Source organism: Accipiter gentilis, unplaced genomic scaffold (genome assembly GCF_929443795.1).
Source record: "Accipiter gentilis unplaced genomic scaffold, bAccGen1.1, whole genome shotgun sequence".
In the NCBI taxonomy this organism is placed as follows: domain Eukaryota; kingdom Metazoa; phylum Chordata; class Aves; order Accipitriformes; family Accipitridae; genus Astur; species Astur gentilis.
The window spans coordinates 298,979-317,779 of NW_026060824.1; the positions used below are offsets into that span (position 1 = coordinate 298,979).

Here is an 18,801-nt window from a genome sequence, read left to right on the forward strand (position 1 = left end):
AGTATTATCACAGGAATGAACAGGGCTTGTTTATTACCATGCAGAATCAAATTCTTAAGGGGAGTAAGATAATGAAGGCAAATATTTTAAGTACAATATTTTTTTTCTTGCTCATGTATCATTACAATATATCTTCTCATCGAAAGGGCTAAAAGAACACATTGAACTATTAGGAGAGAGACTGCTGTTGTCTAATCAGAATAATACATTATCCAACATTTCTTTTGAAATACAAGGGGAATCTTAAAGCTATGTGATTGTTGCCATCACACAATCACCCTAGTAGGAAAAAATGTTGTCCTTTTCAGCTATGTGGGGAGAATGACAGCTGTTATGCCTGATATGACTCAGGCAACTATTTTATATCTTCATTAAAAATAGCAGTAGAATGCGATTTACCTTACTTGCTTAGTGTAACTCACAAAATGCAGGAAAGTTTGACAAAGTAACACACATGGTCAAATTAAATTGGATTATTTTCAGTCACATGTGTTTCTTATTCATCCATATGCAAAGTAAAATAATTTCATTACCAATTTAAACTAAAGTTGTTTACTTTTTATTGAACAAGACAGAAGAAAACCCACACAGTTAGCTCCACTTAGACAACTGAGCAGGCAGTACCTTCAGTTGGAGAAGCAGTTCCTAAGAAAAAAAAGCAGAAACTTCTTAAATAACTGCCTGAGTCTGCAGGAGTCTCTACAATATCTGCTCATTGATTTGAGATTAAATAATTTTTCACAGAAAATAGGGTTCTGTGCTACAGAATGACGATATATACTGCACATGAGTTTTCAGTTCAAATCTAATAAGTCAGTGCTTGGTGTCGTGGTTTAACCCCAGCCAGCAACTAAGCACTACACAGCCGCTCACTCACCCCACTACCCTCCCCCCCCCCCCCCCAAGTGGGATGGGGGAGAAAATCAGGAAAAGAAGCAAAACCCGTAGGTTGAGATAAGAACGGTTTAATAGAACAAAAAAAGAAGAAACTAATAATGATAATGATAATGATAACACTAATAAAATGACAACAACAATAATAAAAGGATTGGAATGTACAAGTGATGCGCAGGGCAATCGCTCACCACCTGCCGACCAACACTCAGCCAGTCCCCGAGCGGCGATTCCCTGCCCCCACTCCCCCCAGTTTCTATACTGGATGTGACGTCCCATGGTATGGAATACCCCGTTGGACATTTTGGGTCAGGTGCCCTGGCTGTGTCCTGTGCCAACTTCTTGTGCCCCTCCAGCTTTCTCGCTGGCTGGGCAAGAGAAACTGAAAAATCCTTGACTTTAGACTATACACTACTTAGCACCACCTGAAAACATCAGTGTTATCAACATTCTTCACATACTGAACTCAAAACACAGCACCGTCCCAGCTACTAGGAAGACAGTTAACTCTATCCCAGCTGAAACTAGGACACTTGGAAACACCATCGTAGCATCTAGCCATAGTTATCACCTTGTCTGTGCAAAAAAAGTGGGTTTGGTTTGAGAATGATACCAGTACAAACATATTTAAACTACAAAGACTGCAGTCATAATGTCACTGACATGCCATGCACCCTGAGGCCAGACCGAGTATCTGCATTCCTTTTATTTTGGTGGCAGAGATGGTCATTCTGAGCTTGACACGTACTGTAGAAAATACTGCTATTTCAGTCTTGAATTACGTCAGACTAGTATCTTCTATAAGTGATCGGTCAATTTGGAAGGAGAAACCAAACCAGATTATATGTTAAGTCACACAATGACAGGACAGGAAGTTTAACATTGTAAGTTTATAAAGTTTCATATATATTTGATTAAGGGCACCAGAGAAATGTAGAATTGCTTACTGATGATGATTTTGCTATCTTTTGCCTCTCTTCCCTTCACCACTACTTTCTTCTTTCTCTCTTGAATGTTCTGTCTTAATAGTATGCTTACTGTAGCTTAGATAGACTATCATCCCAGATAGCTAAGAAAAGAATAACCTGCCTTTTCTCACTTTGCAGCCCTTTGAAACTTCTCTTCCTTGTAGGGTATTGTGATAATCATGATATGGGAATCAACTCAAAATCAAGTGCTATGTCTTTTTTATTTTCACCAATATCTTCTTCTTAATTATAGTTTTATTTTTCAGCTGTAAGATTTTCTTTTAGTCTTTCTAAGAACATAAAATTTAAGAGTTCAGAGAATGAAAATGTCTAGTAGTTTTGTGGTATTACAAGATAAAACAGGAACCAGTAGCAAATAACTCCTCCCTTCCATCCTCTATCACTGATTTGGCCAGTGTTATCTTACAGGCTAATGTGTAAATGAAACATGGCATGACCTTCCCGTAGATTTATTTATACTGTTTGGGGTAGACTTCTTTTTGGTTTCATTCTGCCACTTGTAACTGATATGCCTAATATTTCAAGGAAGGTCACACCAGAAGAGTATATATCCTGATCCTGATCAGCATACTAGACATGCAGAAAATAGTCATTTAATGTAGCATGCAGGAAGCAGAAAATCAGACAGAATATGTTTTCTCACAATTTCCTCTAAATTTGCTTAATATCTTAACAAGGTATTAAGGGATTTGTAAAAATTATCACCTGCAAAATTCCTCATGTATTTTTCATTAGAAAACCAAATGTTTGCTAGTTAGTAAACTAACTTCTACATCAAGTTCCTTAATTTTTGAAATTTCAGTTGTCACACAAGAACAAGAAATGTTATTAGGTATGATCCCTAGAAATAGTCCAGACTTCTGTCATGTACTTGCTAAAGTTTCCCACTTCTTTGATTTATTTGTCATACACATATTCCAAAAGAGTCTGTCCAAAGCTTCACAATCTACTTGTCAACCCCTACCTCAATGTTTCTTCTATCCTCCAAGGTCTCAGCTGTTCTATCCATATTGTTTAAAACCACTGATTATTTGGCAGTCATGCCCCTTTCTCCCCTCTTCTAAGTGGTTAGAAAAAAATGGGAAGTCATCTGGGACTTGAGATGGTATTTTAGAAATTATTTTTTTAAAAATTAAGAAGAGTACACATTGGATTAGCCTTCACAGTCTTCCCACAGTTTATTTCTACCACCTGAGATGCAGAGTAAACTAATATGCAAGTTCCACATCCCTGCTTATACATAATGACTGAATTGGCAGAATTGCATTTAAATCCTCCATCTCTTCCCCTTCCATCTGTTCTCTTCCTATCCTCCTGCCCCTTGGTGACAGTGAGATTTTCTCCCCTGAGGCCAAGGTAGAAAAATTTAGAATAAAACATATGCTCAGAATCTGAAAGACTGAAAAAATATTGTGAAAACCAAGAGGAAAAAGTACTGAAGTGTACACTAAACCAGACTCATTCTCACTTCAGTGTGTTTCCTTGGCACTTCCCCTAACTCCTTCACATGTGGGATACACTAGATGCCCTTGCAACTTCTTGGTGTGGATTCACAAACCCTCTACTACACCAGCCGTTATAAGCTTCAACCTCCTACACAGATAAAAAATGTCAATATTCTGCTTTTACTGTTATGCCTCTAAATAAAGACCTGTTAGCTAAATATGTAGCCAAATTCCCTTTCCTGCAAAATTGCCTGGTAAAGGTAACATTTGATTCATAGCACAGGAATTTGGTGAAAAATGAGGATGAAGAGTTTCCATGATGGTTTTTTTTTTTCATTTTGCTTCTAAATTATGAATCGTCAGAAGATTTGTGACTCTGTGTGTAATCCACTTTAGGTCACTTTGTTCTTTCCTATGTTTTAACCTGAGAATAATTTCTTCAAATGTATGCATAAAATTCTGTAAAATGTGTACCCTTGTTCTGTTTTTTGATTGGTTTGGATTTGGGAGTTTTTTGGGTAACCAAGGCTGACAAGATTTTGTGAGAGCAGTGTTTTTCAAATAAAGATTTCCTGTTACACAACATCTCTTACAAACCAGTGTTTTACATGCTATTATTCCCCTATGAACTAAGACTGAAATTAAATAATGTCATAATTTAACATAGCTTCATTAACTTTCAAAAGTTACAGTCAGGTCAGACACAGGTGTCTTCCCATAACCTTACAGTCAGTGGCAACCAATACCACTGGGAAGCCTGGACTCTACAGGGTAGAAGCCCTGAGGGTGCCAGCATTGTTCAGGAGCAGCACAGGGAGAAGGCGGCCTGAACTGCAGAACAAGTAAGACTGAAGGTTCCTGGAAGTTCATCAGCTATAAGCAAGATCTCTTCTAAAATTCCATCAGGGTTTTATTAAACTTCAGTCAAAACAGGTTTTTTTTAATGAAATCACCAGGCTTTGTCAAGCAATATTTTAAAATGACAACTCACTTAAAGAGAAAATTCTGAACCAGATTGAAGTATGAACAGCGCACCCTAATCTGTTTTGCCCCTGAGGTTAGTGTCTTCAAACACCATAAAGGTCCAAATGTAAAACCCCTTATCCAGTGATTGGAGTTCATACCTAGAGTGTTTTTATGTGAGCATATTGTTCAAAGAGATCTTGCGACTGTTGCTGTAGAGAAAGAGATTAACTAAAGGTGTACACTGGCTAACGTTCCCAAGGTTGAAATCATCTGTCACTGGGAAGATTGCTGGAGACAAGGGTATTTTAGGACCTTTATAACAAGATTCCTTCTTACGAGATTTGTGACAACACTGAGAATCTCAAAAGAACATGAAACACATACGCCTGTATAAAAGGGTTAATAAGAAGGACTTACAAGGTAATAATAAATTAGGGGATTACAGAACTTTCAAATATTTAATTAAAATTCTAATAAATACAGTGCTGTAAACAAGCTATATCAATAATGTATTTGTTATCTTATGACTACCCAGCTTTTAAAAGTTAACACATTCAAGTTTTTTGAACATTCAGATGCTATCCATACTCTTTTCTTACTTTGTAATAAGGGTCAAAGATGACAAAAAGATGAAAAGAAGGATCATATGCCCCTCCCTGTGTGAAGTCTTTTCTAACATGATTGTTTTAATGAATGAAAGTATAACCTGTTTAAATTCTTATCAGAGATTGGAACTGAAAATCAATGCTAAAGCAAAGACTGCATGTATTTTTATTTCAAATTAACGTTGAAAAAAGGCAGTGATTTCTATTCTGTGCCGAAACAGCTTCCCTCCCCCACCCCCCACTATTTCATTGTCTGCACTGTCACAGTCTGTTTGGAGCTCTCAAATTTACAGGACAATGTATTCTGTCACTTAAACTCTACTTGAAGTGCTCATTAGGAAAGAAAACAAACATGACAAAAAAGTGGTCAATCCCCTTCATACAGACTAGTCTAACACATGAATTCACTAATTCATCACTTAATTATGAGGTTTCTAGCTCACAAGTTCTCTATTTCATACCTCCTAACTTGCAATTTGTACCTCGCAACTTGTAACTAACTTGCATACCGATGAACAAAATCCTAACCCAGCTGAGGGTGAGAGCGCACCCTTCCTCCTCCATTAGGGTGCAGGTGTCCGCTGTATCACACAAGGAACCACAAAAGCCCCAGCAGCCCTGTTGGATCCACTCCAAAAGCTTTTTGCGTAAGCTGATGCAATCATACCTTGCAGCTTGGAAGTTGGGTCTATACTGTTTCTGTAAATTAGTGGATTCTGAAGAAACTGCCAGACAATCAGTGTGCAAGGATTATGGCTGCAGGAGACAGCAAGCTATGCTTGATAGTGGCTGCATAATGATCTTTAGTCCTTCCTGGCCATCATGTCCTGCCTACGTGCTGCTTTCAGGTGGATCTAATGGCGCTGCTCCCAATGTACATGGAGCCTAAGCGTGGGCTGCGTGTTAGCCAAAACCTGGGCAGGTGTTGAATGAATAGTTATGTGCACCAGTTCCTTATCATATGACCAAGCAATTGTGTAAGTCAGCGTAAGGAGAAGATTGTTAATACTGTAAATCAAAACCAAACATGTTCCCATATATCCAAATCCTTAACCATAGAGTGTACCATTCAGTAGACTGCAATCATTTTCTATTTTGCTATTAATCATAGTACCACAATATTTATTTGTACATGTTTTATAATACCCACATTAATTTTATTATAACATTTTATAAACTGAAACCATTTAAAGCACAATATTATATTTCCTTAAAGCTTTTCATTTTTGCTAGAATTAGCTTTGACACAATTTGCATATTGATGAAATTTTCTAAAAGCAACAATATGTCTTAGATGTCTACAAATGCACCTTGCTTAATACATTTATGCTTACAAATGAAAAAAGTATATTTTGTAAACGTATTGAATACATGTTATATGTAGGGGTCCAAGAAGCACCCTAATTTCCTTGCCTTCACTCTGGTAACACCAGCAACTTTCTTGGAGAATGCCCTAACATGCTCCCCTCTATCCCTTTTTTTTTTTTTTCCCCCCTGAGGTTTCTTCCAAAGGAAATCATTACAGGTGGCAAAATGGAGAAAGATAAATGCATTAATTTTGTCATTCTGCACCAATCCCACTAAGAAAAAATCCTTTACAGTTTATGTCACAGAGCAGCATAATTTTGTTCTTGCAGCTTCCCCACCCTAAAATCCCCAGTGAAAAACTGGAAGAAGCTTGTTGCTCCAAAGGAACATTGGAAAGAGTCAAAGTGAGGCACCTGCACTTCTCCATTTCAGCTACAACTAATACTTCTATGAAGCAATTCAGTGCTTCAAAGGCTGGACAGAAAGCTGCAAAAGCCACATTAAAAGAAAAAGTAAGCACAGTGTGGCTGAATTTCTGATCCTGAGTTTCCCATTAAATCCTGTTCTAGATATGAGCAGCTAAGAGAAAGAAGACTTTTCCCACACCCACCCACCTTGTTTCACAGTAGCTGTCTGGTTTTGAGAAATAACAAGGATGTCAGTTCCACCTGGACAGATTTGCTCTTCCCAAGAGAGTATCTTAAACCCTAGGCTAAATTGGACACTTTTAGCCACTGGACAATCCCAACTACAAGATTCACAGGTCCAGATGGAAAACGAACAACATCACAATCCTCTGTGGTAAGAAGCTTGCCTTGAATCAAGGATTTCTGACAGTGTGTGATCTTTGTTTTAATAATGTTAACAGAGCGTGCAGAAAGAGGGTCATAACTATCACTGCATAAACACCACTGAGAACACCCTTTTCCTTACCAAATATTTATTCCCAGAGTACAGAGTGGAATCATTGGCTCATTTTAGGTGTCCAAAGAGATCAGATGGTGATTGAGACAACTTTTAACAATTTTTCTCAAAGACTTAAGGACTCAGTAATCCCTGATATATTCTGTTCTCGATGAGTGAACTCCATGATTCCTGTGTTGTGACTCAACTGTGAGTTACTTACTTTTGAATATTTCTTGGATCATTTCAATTATTAATCTCTAAAGAAACACTGTTCTTCCAGGAAGATTTACGGATGAGGTTAGTTAGTGCTTTTATCCCTTCTTCTGCAAAAATATGTGAGAATGATGTAGAGTATCAAAAGGCAATCTGTTCAAGGTTATATTGAGAGATATTCCTGTACCTGGTAAACTCATGTATCAAGATTACATTAGCTGTATAAGCATTAAACCTGAAGTTGCTTTCCTAGTGATTTGCATCAACATCACACTTCTTCCTGGGATCTGACGTCAGGAGGTCAGCAGTGAGAAAGATGTCACAGGGTTGACTCCATTTTTGGAGATCTGAATGACTCTAGCTACAGAAAGCTACTCTCAGCTGTATGCTAATATCACTAAGACAGGGTGACATTTTATCAATCAAATCTAAAAAAAATACTTTAGTCACAGGTCTGCTAAGTAAAGTACAAATTATTTGTAAGTAATATCTGCATAAACTGTATTTGAAAAAGGATCAGTAAGTGTCTGTGCTAATTTGATATTGGAATTAAATTATTTTTTCTTGAAAAAGGACACCTAGGTTTAACTTCATTATCCACAACATAACTGTAACATAATCCTGACAGTCTACTAACACACATAAACACAGAATTCTTTTCTGACAAAGACCATGAATATACCTAAATACAGAAAGCATGAGATTTTTAAAAAATAATTATTGAGCTCACATGCCTTGTACTAAAGCTCTAAATAAACAGCTGCCATGTTATTAGTCATTGCAGAACAAGCATAATAATGCCTTCAAACCATTTTCTCTCTCTCATTTTTCTCTTCCCATACACATGTCCATTGCTAAGACAGACTTCAAATTATTTGCTCTGATTTGAATAAGTTAACACTGAATGTCTCCCATCCTTAATGGGGAAGTTTGTAGCACATGGTCTGTGGAGTATCACCACAGTTTTAGAGACGAGGTCATTGTCTCCAGGAACAGAAAACAGATACCAAGTTTTTATTTCCTTTGTTTGGAATAGAATATGAGTATTTTATACTTACATAAAATACATAGTAATAAATATACATTTATACATAAAATTAAAGCCATAAGCTTGGTAAATACCAAGTCACAAAATAAACATTTTCAAATAATATCAGTGATATGAAGAATTAATAAAAGAATCAGATTATCTTTGTAAAAAATGGGAGAAACTCATAAATTATTTCTGGTTAAGATATTTGTAGCCCTCTAAAGGGAAGGTCTCGTTAGGATATTTAATCTCCAGCCCTCTCAGTAGAAAATTACACTTGCTTGTTAGATAATTCTTTGAAAGTAAAAGTGTTATGAAAGTATTATAAGAGAAATATGAAAAATTCATTTGTTAGATAGTAATAACAAAAGTAATGAATAAACTACTTAATTAGAGTTTTAAAATTACATTAATAATAATAATGATAATGGTGTGTGAACTATGCTAAAACTGTTCACCAGATGATAAGAACATACAAAAGGCAACAATTTAGTTGAAATATAGATAAGTGTCTACACAAATCCTGGTACAATCTAAAAGTTTGTAACTGTGATGCAAAATATTACCATGTACGAACAAATGCATTACACCTCATGAAAGACAGAATATATTCACTGTGAGGTAGTAGCGATCTAGGAAGAATACAAACCTGCTTTTTGTCTGCATCGACTCTATTCATCAATTAGCACAATCATTTGCAGAATGACTGTGAAACAGTTCCTGCATAATTTAACAAATCTGTTACTGAGTTTATGCTGTTTTAAGACAACTACATGACTGCAGGGGGACACAGTGCAAGCTTTCTATCACAACATTTTTTTACTAATTACAAAAAATTTCACATTTCACTATGTGCAGAGAATCCTCATTGTGAGGGAGCTCTGTAACTCTTTGTGGTACATTTTTATTGCACAGTCCCTAAGAGATCTGTTTGAAGACCTCCAAGAATTGGGCTGCTTCTCAGTCTCTCTGTCTGTAATGTTGCTATCTCCCTAAATAAGTACACAGAAAGTTAATGGTCAGTGCCACTGTTACTAATATTACTTATCAAATCAAACTGTACTTATTGACAACACTCTATTGTGTGTCTATGAGCAGCAAGCCATTCTGTTTCTACTTGGTTACAATGACACAGATAACATCTGTATCAGCTGGAGATGCTCTAATCTTTTTGACTGCATTTATTCGACTATAAGAATGACTACTTGAAAGCCTAAAGTAAGCCTAAATTTTTCCCTATTCTTTTTTTTTTTTTTTTTTTAAGTTTACGAGGCACTTCTTTAAATGGTTAAATTATTTATTTATTTCTTCTTTTGGGTCACTGAAGAAAGGGGGAAAAATCCAGAACTTCTCCTTCATATTGTCTCTTGTCATGATCTGAGAAGAAAACTATGATTTCTGTACTCTTACGGAGCTCGTGTGTTAACTGCCGATTCCTTACAACATCTGTCTTGCACCTCATCTTCAATTTGCCACTTGAATGCTGGCTTCAAAGGTGATTTGGGTGATTTTAAGTTCCTACTAAGAATGAATGAATTTCAGAAGTATTCAGTTCTTTTTCCTCCCTTTATCTCCTTGATATTATCTTGTGTAGTCCTTTCTACAGTGCTTTCAAATCACTTTATGTCATAATCATACCCTGTGGACCTGTCCTCTGTGCATAAGCAACAAAAAAGATTTGTACAACTGAATTTCCCAATATTTTTATGTTCTTCTGGTTAAGCAAATATTCCAATGGAGTTAAATTTCAAGTTAGTTAAATTTTCACTTAGTTGTCTTCAGCTCATATTAAAGTCATGCACATGACCAAGATATTTATGAACTAGTCAATAATATCCATCTGAAATGTTAGTATTCAAGTGCACAAAGAGAACTCAGAAACGTTTTTATTAAAATTGAAGCCTTTGAAAACCACTTCCTGACAGATACAGAGAGAAGAACAGAACCCTACTGTTTCATTGAGGGCTGGTTGACTTTGGTTTTATTTGTAATTATGGAATAACTCTTAATTTACAATCTATTGGGAGTACTGAATATATTTGAAAAAATCTTATGTTCTGTAGTTGTTCATGCTACACTAAAGCAATTCTTTAGAGGAATTGAGATAGCTTATGAAGAGAATGTCATGGGAGACTAACATGAACATTAACAACACAGCAATCAGCTGGCACTTAATTTTGTGGAATTATTTGCCAAATTCACTGACAATACAGCACTGAGAAGGACTACCTAGAATCAGTGTTAAATCTCTATTGTATTGCTTTGGTTTCATGCTACAGTAACTTCACTGACATTTGAAAAATTATGTCAGTGTAAAACTAGAGTAACAGAGCAACGTGTCAAGTTCTAACTGGTATTCCAGTATAGTTCATATTTTTTTTCTACAATATTTACTGCAAAAACAAAGTATCTCTTCTTAGAGAAAAGAGAAGGATTTGTTGCTAATGTGTTTCATATCAGACAGCTGAGGTGATGTAGTAAGCCTCCCTTAGAGGAGATAAGGAATCTGTAATACATGATCCATCAGTATGTACAAACAAGTGTAAACACATACAAGCATATATTTTTTTAAGTTTCTTTCCCTTCCTACATTGTCCCAAACTGTTGCTTTGTGACTGTATGTAAAAACAAGAACAATCTACAGAGGAGGCAGATAAGATTTATAGATTCCTGCTGTTTAATTCATTCATACCTTGTCAGCAGATCCAGGATACCGCAAAGGGTTCCTTCACTGTAGTGGCTGGGAGGCAAAGGAGGAAGATAAGGAGGTACGCTTACCTTCAAGCAAACGATGTTACAGAAGCAGCAACCCAGAAGGTCAGAACAGACTCATAGTTTCCTTTTAATACAGAGCTTACACACAGGGAACATTAACTGGATTAGGGGACACACAAGTACCTATAGCACTGCTAAGAAAACAACCAGGAAAAAATGTAGGAACAAGTTCATATTCATATTTGATTTTAGTCATATTTTGTATCAAGGTTATGTTACCTTTATTTACTGACTAGAGCAATTTTATTTCAAACTGGTGCATCTCAGAGCAACAAACTGAGAAAATCTAATATCAGTTTTGATTACAGGATCAAATGGAAAATTACTATGAAACACAGGATGCCATCCTTTCATTTATTTTAATTCCAAGTGAAGAGAGTCTGCACAGAATAATTAACAATACAATGTTCACTAACTACTCTCCAGCTACTGAAAATTGGCATTAATTCATTAACTGCCCCTGCATTACTCTAAGTTAAGTAAGTAGTCCCAGCGCTCAGCTTCAAGTTTTTACCATATTCTGGCAAAATAATTTAACATTTCAACAATCTGTGTTCCTATGTTATAAACAATTGCCCTAAACATATTTGATTTTTTAAAAATGTAATGTGGTTTCATTAAAATGTCAGACACTCTGGCTGGAGGTGAGAGAGCCAAGCACGTTAGAATTCAGCTTTTCCTGTTTTCATAATAGCTTCTCTTTGAGTGTTTTGTCACCATTATAAGTTATTAATGGTTTATAACCTTTCAGATTAGCTTTTAGTCTCCTGAAGGTAAAAAAGGAATATACCTTCTCACTTTGCAAAGACAATCTTACTTGATGAAGCTTAGCTTTCTTTGAACAAACAATAGATCACAGAACAAAGAATCAGCTATGGTTGTATGAGCTACTTTATTTTACTTAGTTTAGTCAATAGAGTTGAAGTGCCAATGGTTGAAGAAACTAATTTTTATTACACTTATGATACATTTAAGAAGAACTTCCCTAGTGACAGTTAACTTTCAGTGCAAACATGCACACCGAAAGGCCTGTTCGGGGGTTTGTGTGTTTGTTGGGATTTTGCCTAGCTTAATGATCGATTTTCAGAATAGTTCTCTGTGAACTGTTGTTACACATTTTCAGTAACTTACTAAACTAATAGCTTAAAATTATCCAATGCCACACTGAGGTCTTATCTTTCCTCCCCTTCCCTGCCTGCTCCTCCCCTCCTTAGCATCCATTTTACTGCTCACAACATGGCCTTTCTACTGTCCCTTTTTGATATTAAGGGCTGACAATAAGCTTGAATTTAGCTTCAGTTAGATATAATTGCAAAGTCTATGTGCATACACAAGCATGCAAGTCCTGAGAGGCAAAAGGACAACCATGGGGTATATGGTGTAACACAGACATGAGTCATATCCTACAAGAACTAAAACTACCTTTTTAGTTATTACTACACCAAGTTCTGATTGTGCTTGCTAAAAGAAGTTGGAGAAAAATGGATTATACTATAGATTGGGTAATTATTATAGCCAATGATGTTACAATAGATACAACATTTGTTTGGGGTTTGAGAGTACTGAGGAAAAGTATCATGTATGTTCATCCTGTTTCTCTACTTTCTGTTAGGCATCATTTTGCTCTCAGAAACAGGTTAGATGGACCATTGCAGTGATGCAGTATGTTTGCCATTATATTTTTAAGAAGTTCCTGAACCCAGAGCATCACCATCTGGGAGAACTCTTAGCAATCTAAATCCTAAACCTATTGGTCCACTCTGGATTAAGCTATCGCTGAAAAATTGCAGGCTTAACTTCTCTCCATCCACACTTCCTTTCACCTTAGAGGTGTTTTAATACAACAGATAAATCAGTCCATAAACTCCAATTTGCTTAGATCTGTCATCAACAAAATCCCAGGAAATCATATAGGGGTGGGGAAGCTTTCCTACTAATCATTAGAGCTGAGAAGGGACACAGTTCCAGCTTCTAGACATAGCATGTTCATATCCTTTGTATTCTGCAGATTTATTGTTTCAGCAGCTGGATCAGATCCAGAGACATTTTTAACATCTTTATCAAAGACCTGGAGAATGTAATGGAGTAATTGTTAATAAACTTTGAAGACAACCCCAAATATCTCCCCCTCAAGTTGAGGTCTTTCTCAACCCAAATTATCCTATGATCTGATAGTCCTTCTCTTTTTCCTCCAGTCCCATTGTTCCTTGAAGCCAGACCAAATCAAAGGAAGCAATACCAGAAGTCCACATTGCAGCCAAATATATAAAATTTTCAAAGTTTTGTATCATGAAGCATCTGCATCTATGCAAACAGTATCTGACTCTACGTACTGTATTTTACTAATTGGTGGTAAACCAAACCCCAAATTTAAAATAAATATATATTTGTTTTAATAATAATCTTGTCTTGGTTTCAGCTGGGATAGAGTTAATTGTCTTCCTAGTAGCTGGTACAGTGCTGTGTTTTGAGTTCGGTATGCAAAGAATGTTGATAACACTGATGTTTTCAGTTGTTGCTCAGTAGTGTTTAGACTATAGTCAAGGATTTTTCAGCTTCTCATGCCCAGCCAGCGAGAAAGCTGGAGGGACACAAGAAGTTGGCACAGGACACAGCCAGGGCAGCTGACCCAAAGTGTCCAATGTGGTATTCCATACCATGGGACATCACATCTAGTACAGAAACTGGGGGGAGTGGGGGCGGGAGGAATCGCCCCTCGGGGACTAGTTGGGTGTTGTTTGGCGCATGGTGAGCAATTGCCCTGCGCATCATTTGTACATTCCAATCCTTTTATTATCGTTGTCATTGTCATTGTATTAGTGTTATCATTATCATTATTAGTTTCTTCTTTTCTGTTCTATTAAACCGTTCTTATCTCAGCCCACGAGTTTTACTTCTTTTCCTGATTTTCTCCCCCATCCCAGTGGCAGGGGTGGGGGGGATTGAGTGAGTGGCAGCATAGTGCTTAGTTGCTGGCTGGGTTTAAACCACAACAAATGTAAAAGATTCATTCTATGCTAGTCAGAAATCTCAACTGTAAAAAGAATAAGAAAGTTTTCAAATTAGTTCAGTGTTAAAATTATTTCAATATGTATGTATACATATATGTATTGCAGAGTAAAGATGTTTCTTGAACATTAGAGTTGAGAATGTGTGTGAGCTACACTTTAAACACAAACTTGTGCAATTAAGGTCACTAATGTATTTCTTTTAATAGTGGGTAGCCGTATATTTCTTTTTCTAGATTTGCATGTTGTTTTCTTGTCTTTCAGTCTGCTAACATGAATACTAAAAAGACAGGGCATGTTTTTCCTTACAATGCGAAATGTACTGATATGGACTTTCAGTAAATATCATATTCTGAATTCACACAACTGATGCAAAGATAACTCACAATTCTAAGCCTTTGGAAATAAAAGTGCTCTGGCACTGCTGTCTTTAAATTGACAGTCAAATGGGGTTTCCTAGTCTCCTGAGATCTAATTAGACTTGCAGTGTTTTACGTGCCATTCCTAAGGGGATGGGAGCTACACAGCATCTTCTATTTATGCTACTGTTGTCAATGCTCTTCTATTCCAGAAATGGATTTGGCATAAGCAGGATTACCATTCCCTCTATGAAAGAAATTTTCATTACTTTCATGTAGTTTATATGAGCTGATGTAACTATGTTTTCTAATGCACAGTATACTGATGTTTTGCTACATCTGTGTATATTAAAAAGACACCAGAGGAAAGTACACAGAAGGAAAATACCAGTTTTAAAAATATAGTTCAAGATACTAAAAACAAAAGTCCATCTGTCACAAAAGAATTAGGTTGAGAGTTGTAAAGAATTATTTAAGAGACAGATTTCATTTGAGTTTTGTTTGTTTGTTTTTCTTACTGGTTGTATTACTTGGATTTCTCCAAAGCACAAAACAGGAGCAAGTGACAATGTAACACTTGCTTTTCAACTCATAGGCATATTGTGCTCAGCTTTGTGATATACAACAGAAATAATCAAAAATGAAGAATCAAAAAATGATGTGTCATCAACCAAGAACTAAGGGAAGAAAAGGAATGCATGGGCTTTGTAATGGTAAAACTGAGGAACGTGATTTCCACTGAGAAAAATCAATTTAATAATAAGAACAGATGAGTTATCTTCAGCAAGATATTTTATAATAGAATATTAGCTATCTTAAAAAGGACACAGAAGTGGTCTTTCTTTCATCTTTTATGGCAGTTATTATTTTACTTACATAGCAGGTATATATATTTTACTTTGAGTGCTACATAGCCACAAGTCAGGGGCAAAGGGCAAAAAACTATTGTGGAGACATTTGTTTTGTTGTTCTATAGGCAACCTCTGAGTATAATTAAGGCTCTGTGTACTTTTAATATCAAGACTGCTCCTGTTTTGAAACAGTTCCATGACTACTTAAGGCAGAGTGAAAAGCAGTAAGTACCCTTGCCTTTTTTTTTTTTTTTGAGAAGACTATAATATTGGCAATGTATTTTTCAGTGCATGAGGGACATCTCTTTCTACACAAAGCAGCTTTGCATATCCCTTAAAAACTTCTACAGAGGCCTTGTTTAGCATGTTCCTACATGGATTTAATAAGAAACGGACAAGCCATAATAGATAGAGACTGATACCTCTCGTGGACTTCATACCACATGTAGTTTGAAGGTTACTGAGGTGGCTTCAAAAAGGGGCAAGATCACCTTGCCTATATCAGATAGTAGTTGTTTGGTTTAAGAAGCAAGAGATCTCTTGTTTCTGATGTCACTACCTCTTCCTACTGCTAGCCTTGAATCAAAGTACAATATTCAGAGACATAAGAAAGAGAATGAGCAATTCAGAACTAAGATTATTCTATGCCAGTATGACTAATCACAGACTGCAACCATTATACAGCTTTTGCAAATGTTTTTTTGAGTCTGAGCAGAGAGTGTTTTGCATCCAATTGGGAATTCTGTCACCTTGGAATTTGCAGACACACTAATAAAAATGTACCTGATTATACAATGAGCAACATCGGAAGTCCGGATTGACAAGGAGGGAATACCTAAACAGCAGAAATGCAACAGACTGGAAACCTGAGACAACATATTTCTCTAGCAGATGCACAATGCCACACATTTTAAAAGGTTTCTGTGAAACTCCTCAAGCTCAATGACACAATGAATATATTTAATATGACTGTAACTGAACATCTTAAAAATTTTAGACCAAGATTCCAATTTCTTTCCTTTTCTTCTTTTTTTCTCAGAAGTAAGGCTTAACATAAGAAAGGGGGAAAAAAATCACTGAAATATTTTCCCTGAAGCAAACATCAGGCCTTTTATGATAAAAAGAGTGAGAAAAGTAGAAAGACGAATTTTAAACCATATGACCATTGGACAGCAAACGTTAAATTTTTAAAAGGTTGCTTTGTATTTAGCTATAGCATAGCAAAATAAAATGTTTTGTTTTGTTTTTTTTTTTCTAAAATAGCAAAGGGTGGTTTGTTTGTTGGTTGGTTGGTTGGTTGGTTTTTAATGGCCACTGATTGATTAACAACATATGCACCCTTGAATTTTGATATTTAGCACACTAGTATAGACTACATATTGTCTAGATGTCAGTCTCTGTTTCATATATGTTGCAGTTTAACCCCAGCCAACAGCTAAGCACCAGGCAGCTGCTCACTCACTCCCCCCACCCAGTGGGATGAGGGAGAGAATCGGAAAAAATGTAAAAGTCATGGGCTGAGTTAAGAATAGTTTAATAGAATAGAAAAAAAAAGAATAATGATAATAATAGCAATATTGAAATGACAGTAATAATAACAATAACAACAACAACAATAATAATAGGATTGGAATATTCAAAACAAGTGATGCACAGTGCAACTGCTCACCACTTGCTGACCAATGCCCCATTAGCTCCTAAGAGGTGACCGCCTCCCAGGCCAACTCCCTGGCAACTACTAGGCATGACATCCCATGGTATGGAATACCCCTTTGGCCAGTTTGGGTCAGCTGTCCTGTCTGTGTCCCCTCCCAACTTCTTGTGGTCCTCCAGCCTTTTTGCTGGCTGGGCATGAGAAGCCAAAAAATCATTGACTTAATCTAAACATTACTTGGGAGCAACTGAAAACATCAGCGTGTTATCAACATTCTTCTCATACAGAACCCAAAAAATAACACTATACCAACTAATAGGAAGATTAACTCTATCCCAGCCAAAAACAGGATAACATCACATCTAATCAGAAATGCTGAGATTATCAGTAGCATTTTGTAGTTGCACTGTATCAATCTCTACAAAAATGTTACTTCCTTCTCCCAGGATATCTTTCATGTCTTTTAAAACCATGAACAATCGAAGGGCTATGTTTAAACTTATTAGGTCTTGAAGTACCTTGATAAGTGGTTTTGTTTTTTATTTGTAGCCTGTGTTAACATGAAAACTTTAAAAAGTAGACTAACACAGTGTTATAAAATATCAGGAAAAAAGCTAACTTCTCAGAGTTCAGATACTGGAAGAGCTGCTGACAGCTTAAGGCTATTAAGACAAACAATATTTTTTTATATTTATTTAACACAATCCCAAATTCGAATCCAATATTCAGACTAACTAGTTGACCAGGTAATTCTGGACATGGACTTACCTACTAGCTAATCAATTGAGAAGGCAGTATTTTCAGTCTCTCTTTCATAAATCTCAATAAGTTTCTTTGAAATTGATGCATCTCAGCCAAATATATCAGCTTTAATAAAAAAAAAAACCAAAACCTTTGTGAAAATTCTTTTTCTCAACAAGTTATATAAAGTTGTGGCTATCAACATCTACCCAAAGAAAAGCTTCTATAAATTCCTCATTTGAGTAAAATTACAACCAAAAGTTTTCTTAAGCTATCTATTTCTTCTCTTCTTTCTGAATTAAAAAAAAAAAAAAAAAATTGTAATTGGAGGTGAGTGTAAATTTTGATTGGATTATTAACACTCAGGATTCATAGTCCAAGACATGTGGGAAATTGTCTATGGACAGAAAAGAAGAACAGCATTTCAGGAAGCAAAAGTGATTAATAAAGCTCAGAGGTAGCAAAAATGACAAACGAGTAGTACACAGTAAGTAGCTATTTATGATTTAGAACATAGGAGTGCTATGTGTGCCATTTCTGCACATCTTCTGCCCTCTGTGCAATTATGCTATCATGGCTGCTTAAACCATGATGTTTGGTCTAGCATAACGAACCTGACCTTTACCTAAAAAGCATGTTACACATACCCTTTTCCTCCTGACTGTTCACTCACCACACGTCTTATGCTTAAAACTGAAAACTGTCTTTTCCTGTGGACACTAAGTCCAATATTGTGTCATTATGAAACTACTTGGTCCCACTGGAAAATCTAGTTGTAGGTATTTAAACTGTATGAAACAACATATGTGTGAGCCAAATTATTAAGCTCTTAAATTCACTGATTAGAATTCTTCATATCATGTAATAAACAGTCTCACTTTACTTAGAAAGGTCACTGGAAGCGAAAGGAGGTGTTTGCCAGAAACAACTTTGAATGTCGTCCTCAAGATCTATCCTAGGAACGGTAGAACAAGAAAAGTAAGCTTAGACATTACATATTTCAGGCAACACTGGGACTGGTCTTTGTCATTTTATGATGTGTTTTGTGCCACTACTG

The 18,801-nt window shown here is 36.2% G+C and overlaps 3 protein-coding genes across 5 annotated transcripts in view; 1 reads left to right on the forward strand and 2 right to left on the reverse strand.

The window, feature by feature from the left end:
• Positions 1–18,801, forward strand: part of LOC126036843 (electroneutral sodium bicarbonate exchanger 1-like) — a 720,476-nt gene that overhangs the window by 176,979 nt on the left and 524,696 nt on the right. The window lies entirely within an intron of this gene.
• The window catches only part of LOC126036799 (uncharacterized), a 300,228-nt gene that overhangs the window by 161,300 nt on the left and 120,127 nt on the right, over positions 1–18,801 (reverse strand). The gene's annotated exons all lie outside the window — the stretch shown is intronic.
• LOC126036835 (U3 small nucleolar RNA-interacting protein 2-like) overlaps positions 1–18,801 on the reverse strand; it is a 281,947-nt gene that overhangs the window by 153,447 nt on the left and 109,699 nt on the right. The window lies entirely within an intron of this gene.